At 39.4% G+C, this 14,872-nt stretch overlaps 1 protein-coding gene across 5 annotated transcripts in view; it reads right to left on the minus strand.

Moving 5' to 3' along the window:
- The window catches only part of RAI2 (retinoic acid induced 2), a 92,972-nt gene that overhangs the window by 2,727 nt on the left and 75,373 nt on the right, over positions 1-14,872 (minus strand). The window contains exon 1 of one of the 5 annotated variants that reach the window (XM_079972779.1): positions 2,457-2,518. The exons of the other annotated variants lie outside the window; for them this stretch is intronic. The gene's annotated coding sequence lies outside the window, so the exon portion shown is untranslated. Of the gene's footprint in view, positions 1-2,456; positions 2,519-14,872 lie in introns of those variants that run through there. 5 annotated transcript variants of the gene reach the window in all.

Raw genomic sequence — 14,872 nt, forward strand, 5'->3', positions numbered from 1 at the left:
TGCAAACTCTTAAAGCTAGCCAATGCAAACATACCATTTGTGATAGGTCCATAGATTGTATTGAAGCAGCACCACAAAGCCCTGCACATGAACACACAACCACACACCCTACTTTGTGGGCTTTTAATCTGAGCCATATTTTAAAAGGAACTAGTTCTTCAGTGCTATACAATGACGGAAATAGAAATCTGTATTAAGAAAGACACACAGAATTAAAATCAAAGCTGATTTAGATGTACTCTGACAGCCTAATCTTAACTGTGCAGATGTCCGTAGGGGGGAGAGAGGGAGAGGGAGAGGGAGAGGGAGGGGAGAGAGAGAGAGAGAGAGAGAGAGAGAGAGAGAGAGAGAGAGAGAGAGAAGCACTCTTTGTAAACCAGGAGTGGTTTAGCACAATGTCGAGAACATTCTGCCCACCCTCAAGGCACTAAGCACAAATCAGGGAACCAGGCAGAGGGCCTTCTCGGTAGTGGCGCCCACCCTGTGGAACGCCCTTCCAGCAGATGTCAAAGCGATAAACAACTACCTGACATTCAGAAGACATCTTAAGGCAGCCCTGTTCAGGGAAGTTTTTAACGTGTGATTTTACTGTATTTTTGGTTTTTATGGAAGCCGCCCAGAGTGGCTGGGAAGGCCCAGCCAGATGGACGGGATATAAATAATAAATTATTATTATTATTATTTATTATCATTTTTGCTGTGAAAGCTTCTCCACCCTCACAGATACTAGAATTGTCAGATGTTTCTTACTTAAAAGGATGCTTCTTAATGCAGAACTTTAGAGCCCAAGGAGTCATATAAATGTATCACTTATTTCCAAAGAATCTTGCATCTTTATATTCTGTTCCCATCTGCCCTTTAGATTTTATACCATTTGGAACAAAATCTTGCTCACCACCATTATCTCAATGCACTGTTAATCTGCTCCCAAGTCCTTGAAGCGTGGCAGGCTACAGCCCTAATCAATTAAATAAATTTTGTAGTGCTATTCTATAGAAGCAGCGACAGAAAAAAAATCAGGCCAATAGCAAGAAAAAACAATGTATAATAATAAAAAGCAACAACAGAATGCATAGATCTATTTAAAGTAGATCCCAATCCAACTTCTGCCTACTGCTTGTCTACAGTTATTTTGAACTACTATAATGTGTGTTCTGACCAATGAAACAACCATCTTGGTTTTGTGTATTTGTATTCTATTTGTAATACTGAGGAACTACTTATGGTGTTTGCCACCATTCTGCATTAGGTAGATCTCTGTTATTCCTTTTATTCTTTTTTGTGATTTATTCTACATTTATTTATGATTACACGTATATTGCATCTTTTCTCCAAGGTAGAGTACAGGGTCCCCCCCCCCCCGCCCCACTTTAGCCTCACAAACCGCTGTGTTGAGAGTAGGTGACTGGCTGAAGGTCACTCAGGGAGCTTCATGACTAAGTGTGCATTTGAACCCTGGGCTGCTCAGGTTCTAGACCAGCTGCTTCGTTATTAACAAATTTTTTTCTCCCCTTTTTTATTTTGTTTGTGAGGCTTGTTCTCTTACCCACCCATTTTATTTTCTGTACTCTACAGAATAACACTATGATGAAATGTTGATGAAAAAAAGGCTCCACGGAAAACTTTTATCTTATGATGGGAAAGAACATTTTATCTTAAAAACAACAACTAGGTAACTGGATAATTTCAGGCTGTTCATTTTTCTTTTTTCTTATCTTCTTACTGGCAACATAGCTTAGTCATGTTAATGGTTACTCTGGCTAATTGCGAGGCAAACAAAAACAACCCATATTTGTGAAAGCCCAGGACAAACAGTTCCAAATGTAATCCTATAAACACTGACAAATTTTAAGGCTATATACTCTGACAAAGGCAGATGAGCCCTTAACATGCATGCTATTGAGCAGCAGTCCGTTAGCAATAGCTGCAAACCCTGACCCCACACGGGGTGCTAAGGGCATAAATTGCCCTCCTCACCTCTCTGCATTAAAACATTAATGCTGTATTGTCAACGTGGCAGTGGCTTTGCTCGTTTCAATTGAAACGGAACACTAAAAATGAATTCCAGCCACCTTTATCAGTGAGGATTTTCAAAGAGAAACATGGTTTTTGGAGAACTAGAAACGTTTCAATGGCAGAGGAGAAAATAATAGCCCCAGTTATAATCTCCACAATAGCTTCTCACTCAGACAGAAAACTTAAGGCCGCAACTGGCAAGTATTGATGTCAATGGGCTTAAGCACCCCTAACCTCTGACTGCAGCCTGAGAGTGTTGCATTCAATTCCAACCTGACAATGCAGCCGTTGCTTCTTTGTCCCAAATGCACCTTGTTGCACCAAATATAATCTAATACGATCTTTAGCCAAAGATTTCACAATTCCTATTTTAAAATTGTGGCGTTATGAAGGAGACAGTACTTACACTGTGAACACTACAAGCAATATCATCTTCTCACCTGCCAATGTTTCTCTTTCTTTAACAGCAATCCTCAAAAGTTGGCTCCATGGCTCCTCTGTCCTACATTTTGACACAGAAAGGTTTCACGCCATATATGCACACACTAATAATAATAATAATAATAATAATAATAATAATAATAATTTATTTATACCCCACCCAACTGGCTGGGTTTCCCCAGCTACTTTGGGCAGCTTCCAACAGAATATTAAAATACAACAGTCCGTTAAACATTAAAAACTTCCTTAAACAGAGCTTGCATTCAAACAATAAAACATCAGGAGTTGGTGAGAGGAGTGGCTGTTGTGATAGCTATGGAAAAAATATATTTATGACTCTGAATGAAAAGCTATTGAGGATTAAAATTCACAAAACACGCATTATTGGCTAACTATGCAAGCTTTGTTCATGCTCAAAAGAAATATCCTTCAGCAGCAATGCGTGGCACTAAGACACTCTTCTGAAAAGGAAAGTTAGCAATATCTGCTGGTTGGTATAAAAAAAGACCAAAACAAGAAGTCGAAATGCAAATGGTCTGAACAGCTGCCACTTGATGATGAAGTGTTATCATAGCACATAATTTACCCAGGTCTTCCAGTATAAGCAAACAGTATATTGATCACACAGTCTGAGCCTAGGGCTTACTGATCTAGTAAACACATGCTCCGGGTGGGGGTACACTAACTAATCGTTCACACGTCACAAAGCTTGATGCTGTACAGACACTGCAGAGACATAGCATTAGCGATAGGAAGATGCAGATGTATAGCGGATAAATCCTTAAACAATTTAAAGAAAGGGCACTATTTCATTGGCTATGCTAAAACTCCTCTAATACATGTCTACACATTTGCAGCGAATAATGCAAGAATATACAAGGGTGTTGCACATCTTTGTCCAAAACATGGTGAAAGTTTAAAAACTATTTCCTCTTCTGTGCTTTGGATTGTTTTATTTGTTGCTGCTTAATTAATAGTGATCTCTGTTTTCATGAGAAACTAATGACCTCACAGGACACAGGGGACCTCCCATTCCCCTGCCTAATCAATTTAACTATGAAAAATAGTGAAATTATAGTGAAAATGATACTACAAAGGAGACTTGCAAGGCAGGCTAAAGGGATTAATATACAGAAAGCACAGGAAAGAAAACAGATAACTGAGTAGGATCAAAGTATAAGACAAGATAAAAGACTGGTTTGCTTAAACTTAACTATCCCCCATCTCCAAGCACTGCAACATTTAAGCTGTACAGTTTTGCTAAGCTAGACACAGAGAATAGCCACACCAGACTGATAATAAGTTCTATCATAGGCAGGCATCTTGAAGAAAAACCTATGGGTTTTTTTCTCTTTGAAATACAATCAAGATATATTGCTTTCCAGGTTGAGCAGTCTCTCTCTCTCTCTCTCTCTCTCTCTCAATAAGTTTATTGGGCTGTATCCAACTAAACCCTACTCATAATAATTCTATTGAAATGAACGAAACTAACAATTAAATTCCATTGATTTCAATGAATCAGCTCTGAGTATGGCTTAGTCAGAAACCTATTTTTGGCACTGCTTTTCATTGTTGTTGTTGTTGCCAACAGCAGGAGAAGGCTTAAGAAGTAGAAACAGAAAAATGAAGCTAACCTTTCTTAAAGCTAGTAGATAAATGACAAGTGTGTATGTATCACACTCAAACACACACAAGGGACATCTATAAATTGGCACCATGTTGGCAGCCCTGTTCACCTATGTTAAATGAAAAACAAAAAGATACTGAGTGTTATTAAGGGTTGGCCATGTACCATAAGATAGATAAATAACCTTCCTCTATTCCTCCTTAACCATTCAGCACACTGTCATCCCAGATATTCCACATACTCTCATTCATACTTTCAAAACTCTTTAATTTTTTACAGCAATGAAAATGGATCTGTAAATGCTGCTAGGCATCCCAGACTGGCGGAGATAAGACTTAAGTGCATGTGATGAATGCTATGTCATAGAGAGCAACATGCAAATGTTATTAAAGGAAGTGGTGATTAATTCCATTGTGTTTAGCCACTGCTGAGAGTAGGGCACCTAAGTCATGTAGCACAGTTATGTGCCACAAGACATAATCAGAGCGTTTGAATCAGGAAAATTGCCAAGTGTTTGTGCCCTTAATACTGTACATGCTTGTAGACACTTCATATGCCTACTTACATCTTCTTTGCTATTCATTTTTCACTCATCTTGCTGACAGGCATTTCTGAGCTGGGTTCCTACTTCAGTTGTTAAGACTTTGATTACAGCTTCCAGTATTTGCGCTTACAGCATAGTTAGATTTAACCATGACATGCAAGAAAAAAATGGAGCTGCTTTGAGAAAAAAGCTGCTGTAGGTAATCCAGTGACCATCATGCAGCTGCCCCTGGATCACTGGGAGAAAGAAAAACAAAATCCAGTAATTCTGGATTTTGTTTGGACCCTCAGCCAAGCATCCAAAAATTAGTAAATACTCCAAAATTACATTCTCAAAATGGTTGACTCAGGTAGATGATGCAGACTTTCACAGACTAAAAAAATCTGTAATATTTTATAGTGAAAATGGGAAAATCTTCTAAGGCTGCAAACTAGTACTCTCCAGTACAAACTAGTAAGGCTGCAAACTAGTGTTGAATAGTTGTGCAGTATCCCACAGATTGATCTAGAATGAACTAGACCAGGCTTCCTCAACCTTCGCCCTCCAGATGTTTTTGGCCTACAACTCCCATGTTCCCTAGCTAGCAGGACCAGTGGTCAGGGATGATGGGAATTGTAGTCTCAAAACATCTGGAGGGCCGAGGTTGAGGAAGCCTGAACTAGAATTAATACAACAAAGGCACAGTAATTTTAAAGCCAGCCAAGAAGCACTGAGGTGGTCAATCAACCACCAAATCCCAAGTTATGCCACACACGCACCAGCCATGGTACAAATATGGGCTATGAAGTCTAGTGTTGCATAACCTCTGCAAAAATGGACACCAATGCAATCGCAGCTACTTACGGTATCTACTGGGTTAGGCTTCTAAATGATTCTCTAGTGACAAACCCTCATTTGCCATTATGAGAACACAACATGGCATCAGACATTCATAAGCATAACTTGAGACTTGGAACCTGCCATTTAGAAAATAGACAATAAAGTATAATAAAATGCCATAAATCCACTGGCAAGCAAACAAGATGCCTCCTATTTACTGGCACAGTAAAGACATAAAATCCACAAGGCTACATCTTCCAACTCATCCTCTTCAGTGCAAGAGATCTCACATTTCTGGCACCATAGTAAATGCCTTTCATGAAAAGATGTCCCAGTGAGAGTCCTGTTGTGATTATTACTTTGGGAATAAATTATCAGGGCATACATAGGATTATGCTAGTATTAGAAGTATTTTTAAAATGGAAGTTGTCTTAGTCTCCTTTGGGGAAAAAATGTATTAAACAAATTATACTGCTTGCAATTAAAGTCCCTCTGTTGATGGATTTAGTTTCATTTTTCATGTGCTTTATACTCACCAGCAAAACAAAGAAAAATGAGCTATTCTAAGAACACTGCCACTAAAAACAAATAAAGAGGGGTGTTTTGTTTTGTTTTTACAAGTAACTCTTGAATTTTATTTCCCTAGTAACCGATACATTTTAGATAAAAGGAAACCATTTAAAATGCATGATGATAATAATAATAACAAGGAAACAGAATTTTCCACTAAAGTCTGATGGCTAAATAGTTGCTTTTCTTTCAGTCCAAATCTATGAACTACCATTGGCAAAAGCCAGGGGATTTTAAAATTGGATTTTAGGAGATGCTTACATAAAACTTAATGGCTACATCATGGTCACACACATCTGATGGGCAATGTCAAATCCAGAGCACTGTCCCAGAAGAAAACATCAGCCAAAGATCAAAATATTGTGACAGAATTAACTGTGTGCATTCCTGTCCCTGCAAAACGTGGCAGGATTGGGAAGCATAAGATGTCTTTGACTGAAAGGAATTTCATCTGCAAGGCTGTATAGTCTAACTGTAGTGAATGTGGTAGAAAATAGCTGTTGTGGAGACCCATGGTTCATCCAATAGCTGGAGATGCTAATAAAACAATTTAACTTTCCATTTCATTTTTATCATTAATATTAGTAATAAATTTATGAATCACATGTTATGTAGGTGCTGGCATAAAAATATCATAGAACAATTAAAAATAGTTTTAGAACTGTACAAAAATAACCCAGATTTAAAAGCAATACAAGACAAGCACCAAAGCTGGAAAAGCTAATTGAAACGAGTATGTTTTTGTTTCTTAAAAGTACCTGTTGTATCTTAACAGGAGTGTTGTTCCACAGGACAGGGACAGTTGCACCAAAATTCCTATCGTTAACAGCATTAACCTGAAAAGCTCAGCTGGTTACAGCATGGTGCTGATAACGCCAAGGTTGCAGGTTTGATCCCCGTAAGGGACAGCTGCATATTCCTGCATAGCAGGGGGTTAGACTAGATGATCCTCAGGTTCCCTCCCAACTTTATGATTCCATGAGTTACTGTGGACCAGGCTTCTGATATTTTGGGGACCTGAAGGAGAAACTCTCCTTAAGAAAGTAGTGACCTACTGAGTACAGTCTCTCCCCCCCCCTTCTGTCAGCGACTTTTTCTCCTTGAAGCTGTCATGTGCAAAATTCCAGCATCCTGTATTCTGCAGTAATTTGCAGCACTCTGGTGTTGATATAATGACATTAGAAATCCCTCCAATGTTTCTCCAACAAAGCACCCATGTCCTGCAAATGAAAGCACACATATCCACACATATAATTTCTCGTTTGGGGCAAACTGCTGCAGTTTTGTTGCATGCAGGTGACTGAACTAGAATGCTAAACTCTCGAAAGACAGAAATTCCCCTTTGTTGTGGCTCCCATGCTTAGGCAGAAGTGGATCTGTGGTTGTACTGGGCTTAAGGGAGGACTTGTGGATGAACCACAAGAGCAAAGTTCCTGTTCTGGTGCTGTGCTTGCTTCTCTTCTTCAAGTACTGGATTTGTCCCAAGGAATGTTCATGTTGTCAGCACCAGCTGGGCAGGAGAGCGACCGTGCATGACTGGCAGGCATTTTCTGCAGAGATTATTTTGGTGGAGCAACCTCTACTTACTGCTGTAGAGACACTGGCTGAGAATTATACAAACATAATGAATAAGGAGGGTAGCCTTGCAATGAAGATTTGGGGGGGGGAGGGTTGTTAAATAGGCAAGGATATTTGTTCTTTTAAAAAGAAATCAAGGAGATGCCCACAGCGGAACTGGACATTGGCATGAGAAAGAAGTAACATGTTTTTGAAATGTCACGTGACTTCTGTGAGGATACAAACAGCCTTGAATGCTACTTTTATTTTTAAAAAGTTATATGTGTACAGTGGTGCCTCGCAAGACGAAATTAATCCGTTCCGTGAGGCTCTTCGTATAGCGGTTTTTTCGTCTTGTGTAGCAAGCCCATTGACAGCTTAGCGGATTAGCGCTATTAGCGGTTTAGCAGCTTTTAGCCATCAGCTGTTAAGCGGCTTATCAGCGGATCAGCTGATAAGTGGCTTAGCGGCTTAGGGAAAGGGGGGAAAGGGGGGGGGGACCGCAGGAACTCGCAAGACATTTTCGTCTTGCTAAGCAAGCCCATAGGGAAATTTGTTTTGCGAAGCGCCTCCAAAACGGAAAACCCTTTCGTCTAGCGGGTTTTCCGTTTTGCGAGGCATTCGTCTTGCGGGGCACCACTGTACTTACCTGTATGTGGTTAAGCTTATAAGCACTTATTTGTGTGTGCACTCGCACACACATATAAATCTGCCACCCTGGTTACATCTCCCTTTGATCCACATCACAGCAGGTAAAGACAGAAGCCAGGCATTTTACTTTTAAAATTGAATGCCTTCGCTTTGGTAAGCAGTCACTGTATCACAACAACTACATCAACAACAGTGAAGTAGCATGAAAAAAACACAACTGTCCCAAGTTATATACAGGCCAGTTGTAGGGTTACTTTAAAGATGATCTTCCACACTTCCATGAGTGGACTGACACCTTTGGAGCCAATTCAGGGGTGAGAAACCTAGTGCAGGGGCCAAAGTGGTTCTCTGAGTCTTTCTATGTTAACCTCAGACCTGGGAAAATGCAACCATACTTTGAGAGAAGTAATAGCTCTATAAATCTCTGAAATCTTATATTTTAGTACTACTGTTTCTCCATGTGTGTGTACGTTTGTTCACTGACGAAAATGCAGTATGCATTATTATTATTATTATTATTATTTGAATTTATATACCGCCATATACCTGGAGGTCACAGAACAAAATCAGAATATAAAACCACAAAATATATAATCAAAATAAAAACAACAACCCAATAACAACCCCCTCAAAAAGACCCACATTTTAAAAGGGCATAGGATGTCAATCAAATCAACCACTTAAAGGTGTATAATGAAGGTACTATACTTCTACTATAGTTTGTATGTAATACGAAAACTGCACAACTTCAAACCACAATTTCATTTTTCCTATATGAGGCTGCTGCATTAAATGGACCGTTCTAATTCATCATCATTGAACCAAAGCCCTTCTGGGCCATAGCACCAACTCTCCCTGAAAATATGATTTTCTATTTGACCTCTCTCCTAGAAATTAAAGGACACAGTTCAATAGGATTATAAAGAAGTTAAGCCTTGTCCTGACATGAGCAGTTTGCAGCAGCAACTTTTAGTTTTTGGAATTATGACAGAATGCTAATAATAATGCCTCACAACACAATCCTAAGCATATCTATTCAGAAGCAAGTGTTACTGAATTCAGTGGCGCTTACTCCCAAGTCAGTGGGGTGAAGATTGCAGCCGCAGTCCTTCTCAGAGAGAGGTTGAGGAGGTGGAGGTGGAGGTGGCAACAAGCCTTACTGGGGGTGGGGGGCTGGCTAGGTCAACAATGAGGCAAGTAGGGAGCCCCCCACTTGTTACCTTAGAAAACTATATTCTGCTTCATCATTGGCTCAGGTGCATTTAACACATTGTGGCTGACGATTAATCAAACACTTCAGTTCAAATGTCAAGATCCAAAGATTGTGGAGTTAGCTCCGAGAGAAGTTTACAGTTACTTTTCTCAAAACAGCAAGTTCCAAATGCCAAGAGGAGAACATGATGGTGATGTTACATAGATGCCCTGTGAAAAAGTGAGTGGTCAAAGTGTGGCTATTCCAGTGTGGAAGCATCTTTTGTAGGAATCTGGCATTAGTAAAAGAAAAATATCACTTAGTATTGTACTGTATGTGCCTAATTGCCGGAAGAAATATCAACAACCTCAGATATGCAGATGAGACAACTTTGATGGCAGAAAGTGAGGAGGAATTAAAGAACCTTTTAATGAGGGTGAAAGAGGAGAGCGCAAAATATGGTCTGAAGCTCAACATCAAAAAAACGAAGATCATGGCCACTGGTCCCATCACCTCCTGGCAAATAGAAGGGGAAGAAATGGAGGCAGTGAGAGATTTTACTTTCTTGGGCTCCATGATCACTGCAGATGGTGACAGCAGTCACAAAATTAAAAGACTCCTGCTTCTTGGGAGAAAAGCAATGACAAACCTAGACAGCATCTTAAAAAGCAGAGACATCACCTTGCCACTAAGGGCCCGAATAGTTAAAGCTATGGTTTTCCCAGTAGTGATGTATGGAAATGAGAGCTGGACCATAAAGAAGGCTTATTGTCAAAGAGTTGATGCTTTTGAATTATGGTGCTGGAGGAGACTCTTGAGAGTCCCATGGACTGCAAGAAGATCAAACCTATCCATTCTTAAGGAAATCAGCCCTGAGTGCTCACTGGAAGGACAAATCCTGAAGCTGAGGCTCCAATACTTTGGCTACCTCATGAGAAGAGAAGACTCCTTGGAAAAGACCCTGACGTTGGGAAAGACTGAAGGCAGAAGGAGAAGGGGACGACAGAGGACGAGATGGTTGGACAGTGTTCTCGAAGCTACAAGCATGAGTTTGACCAAACTGCGGGAGGCAGTAGAAGACAGGAGTGCCTGGCATGCTCTGATCTATGGGATCATGAAGAGTCGGACACGACTAAACAACAAACAACAACCATTTCATGGAGGGGGGAATGCATGGCTGTATCTGAGGTATTTTAACATTGCATTTGTTTCAGAACAGGATTCATGGGTATTTATTACTCAGAAAATTAGTAATTTCCTATGATGTGGGTTTAGCATGAGGTGGAAATGATGCATTACTGTAATGCTAAGTGCAGAGGCACATTTTGGGATAGACATCCAATTTGGCCTTCAAGCTTGCTCTGAATGGGAACATTATTTATTTATCTCAATTTTTGTAATGAATAAGAAGTGAAAATGAAGTAAAAAGTAAAGTAGCAAAGTGCTGTAGTTTTAAACCAAGAACAACTCATGGATCCACCCAATTCAGATAATAAAGTTTGTTGAGAGATACTATTAGAGTGTAAAAATGTGTACGCTGAACACTGTCAAGGGAAAGGTCATTTCTATATAATGCTCATTATGAAGCTTGAGGGGATAGTTTATTTCAAAAACACAGCTCTTTCAAGATGTCTCTATCAGTAATTATGATCTGCTGAGAAGAAAAAGTAGGGCAGATTAAATACCCTTTTCAACTGCTCTCAGTGTATTTCCAAAAAATGGTTTGAATGAAGGGGAAAAACCCCAACCTACTCTGGTTTGTAAATGTCAAAGACGTTTTTATTTTAAAAATAAATAAATAATGTTCCCATTCAGAGAAAGCTTGAAGGCCAAATTGGATGTCTACCCCAAAACTTAGCATTACAGTAATGCATCATTTCCACCTCATGCTAAACCCACATCATAGGAGATTACTAATTTTCTGAGTAATAAATATCCATGAATCCTGTTCTGAAACAAACGCAATGTTACAAATACCTCAGATACAGCCATGCTTTCCCCCACTCCATTCGGATTGGTAAAACGCCGATACATACTAAATACTTTTCTATCTTCAAACTCCCATTATCTCAGAGTAGTACTGGTATGCTTACTTCAGCTCTTCTTTCTCTGCTGTGCAATATCAGCATGTACAGAAATTATTGCTGGTACAGTACAATCACATCCAACACTGATTTAACTAGCGTAATTTCAATCATACACGTCTAAAGGCCATTAGTTGAAATCCTGAAATGCAGGAAGGCAGAAAGCTTAAAAGCTATTTTGTGCTGGGTTTTTCTGGTGAAAAAAGAGCTTTTAAACTCTGTGCCTTGGGAAACAAGGCTCTCTCAGCGTTATCAGGTCTGGGATGAGATCTCATAGGAACTGGAATAGCTCTGTGAAATCCTCCCATGGCCTTCAAAGCTGGCGTGCAGAGAGGGCCTTGCTCCCCAAGCAAGGTAGAGAGCTTAAAAGCTCTTTTTGAGCGGGGAAAAGCCAGTTGTTGGGTGTTCCTGTGAGATCACAGAAGGCCCAGAATGTTTGCGCAGGGGCAATTCCAAGGATTTGAGTATATATGTTTTTGCGCATATGCGGAACTCTTGGAATCGAATTCTAAGATGAGATCATACTGTATATGCAAATATGGATGTTGAAGAAACTGTTATTGACCTAAGGAAATTAAATGTACACACACACAAGTCTTCAAGGTTACTCAAGGATTTTGTCATATCTGCATTTTAGAGCAAACAAACCTGATTTGCAATTCCTAGGCTCATAAATCAGAACGCAGTTATGTTTCAGGTTTTTTTAGACTTCTTTTAATTTTGCAGCACAGTTTTCTGCTGACGTGTACCTAAATCCAAATTAAAATGTGCATTTTGTGAAAAACATAGAAAACATTGTGAATATTTCATGCAGTTAATAAATATCCACAAATTGATAGGGAAATGAGATTGAACATACTTATAAATGAGCACATGCAAAACTGACAGAGACCAGAAACAGGTGAATCCTCCCATTCCCTACTCAAGGTTGTATAACAAGGTTCTCCCCTCATTTATCATTATAAAACCCTGAGTTAGGCTAGGATGAGCATTGGTGATGGCTAAGGGTCACCCAGCGAGCTTCAAGGCACAGTCCAAGGTTTATATTCTTTCCAGTGCAACACAACTTGAATAAGGCTTGGGCACTATCTGGTGAAGGGACTGCAATAATTCCCATTTCATATGAAATGGGTTTTCCTTTGCTACATGATTTGACCACTTCTGCTGCAGTAACACCATGTGCTTTTGTTTTCTCATTACGCCATTGTTACCAATATTGGTAGTAAATTCAATTATTTTAATACGTATCAGCATTTAGCTCTGTAGGTGATTAGTTGCAATACCAATATTTCTTGGGGTGCTCAGTGGCATAAGCAGGGTACTCGAAAGGGTGCTGAGAAACTGAAAGATAACATACTGCTGAAGGTAACATGCCCATAAAACATGCTTCTTCCAATGGCATGGTGTCAGAATTTCCTGTTGCTAACAGAATGCAAATCCACGCTGCCACAAATTCTGGCAAGATGTACCTTCTCTCATCTTCTCTTGCCCCTTTTGTAGCAAGAGGCAAGTAATGGAATAGCAGCAATTTTCTACAATTACCATGAAGCCCGATTCTGTGAATCATTAGAAGCCCTCAGCCTTCATTAACGTCAGAAGGAAGAACAGGTAGTGAGCATTTCACAGGGTTGGACCCGTCACTGCTGCAAGAGAAGACTACCAATTGCCCTACAATTACTAGGATGTTCCTGTCACAAGAACACTAGTTTACAGAAGTCATATTACTGTAATCTAGAGTTAATTACTTCCTGGCTTTAAGTACCAGCTGAAAAAAACAGAAAGGAGTAAGTGTGCACAGAGGGGTTTGTTTTTTTTAATGCCACTTAGCAAAGTTCACAGAACAGAGACCAACTGTGATAAATGTTAACTCAAATGTACAAAGAAACAAGCACAGCACACCCCCCCTATCTATCTATCTATCTATCTATCTATCTATATATATATATATATATGCGCTTCCTTTTTGGTAAAAAATTTGCCTTTGGTTATTTTAAATCACTTGATAAACTAAATAATGCATGCCCTCTTCACCCCTTACATTTCTTTTGCTGTAAAATTAAATTAAATTTTATATCGGTGAAAACAAAACCAGGGCTATATACTGGAAGCCTTTGATATGGCAGATTTAGTGTTGCTATGCTGTTTTCCTGAAAGGCCTCATGCCTTTAGCAGTTGTCTGACAAGACAAAACTTCAGCAGGAATCTTTTTTCCTATAACAGAGATGCAGTGCTGGCAAAATAAGCACCTGTTGGATTTCTGCCACACAGCTGTTTATTTTTTAAAATATCAAGGGGAAAGGTGGGAATTCAATGAGTAGCAGCAAACATCAATTTCTCCATGAATACCTAATACTCTTCAGTTCCATTCTCATGGAAGGCATGACAGATCTTCCACAGGAAACAGCATGCACACTGCATATTGAGATAGCCACCATGTGTTAGTTTATATATATTTATTTTGAATGTTGTTACGTCAGGGCTTCCTAGCACATGTAAACAAAGACAAATACATCTGTGCAATCAGCACACATACATCACAGTGATCTACACTGAAGTGCAATGCTATTTAAATGCACAATAAGCTGAAATTAAGGCAATAGAGAGTTCTTTCTTCAGTGCCAAAAGCCTAAATGCCAAACTTTTATTTTATTCTGGCACTGGATGCAGAAATGCTCTTGTTTCCTATATAGATCACCAGCAAATTTGGAGTTCAAGCTCTGTTGGAAAAGCCATAAAAGCACTTTGCCATTAAAGGATGTTCAGCATCTTCCCATTCTGTCTGTTTCATAATACATATAATACAGAGCATTTATTCCAGCCATAAGCTTGTTTCAATTATATAGTTGATGGGAAATTTAATACACATTTCAATATAAAAAAGGAAAGTCACAATACTGAACCTGCTGTCACCTCTTTTATATTTGTCTCTAGCGTAGCAGTGAATCCAACATTGATATGCAATTCTTGCCCTTCTTTTCTTGCTCACCTGCCCAGTCACTACCGTCAAGTACTCCACCAGGGAAACAAAGTGATCTACTATTTTCACAGCACTGCGTGGGTCTCAACTCACCATCAGTTGATTCCCCCCATATATATAATTTAACAATAGTTCGCATGACCTAAAAGGTTATCTCAACCCACACTGTATATACCCAGTTGATCACTGGGCTCTGCAGGAAAGGGCATCATCATCAGGAAGTCTTCTCCATACAATATATGAATCAGACAACTTGTATGGTGGCACGTACCCTTTGGAACTCCCATTATATACATTATCAGGCAGGCAACATCAATATTTTCTTTTTGGTGCCCATTGAAGACCTCTTTCTTCCAGCAAACTTCTTAAATGGATATTTTTATCAAAGTGTCTA

The sequence above is a fragment of the Podarcis cretensis genome (assembly GCF_951804945.1).
Source record: "Podarcis cretensis genome assembly, chromosome: 4".
In the NCBI taxonomy this organism is placed as follows: Eukaryota; Metazoa; Chordata; class Lepidosauria; order Squamata; family Lacertidae; genus Podarcis; species Podarcis cretensis.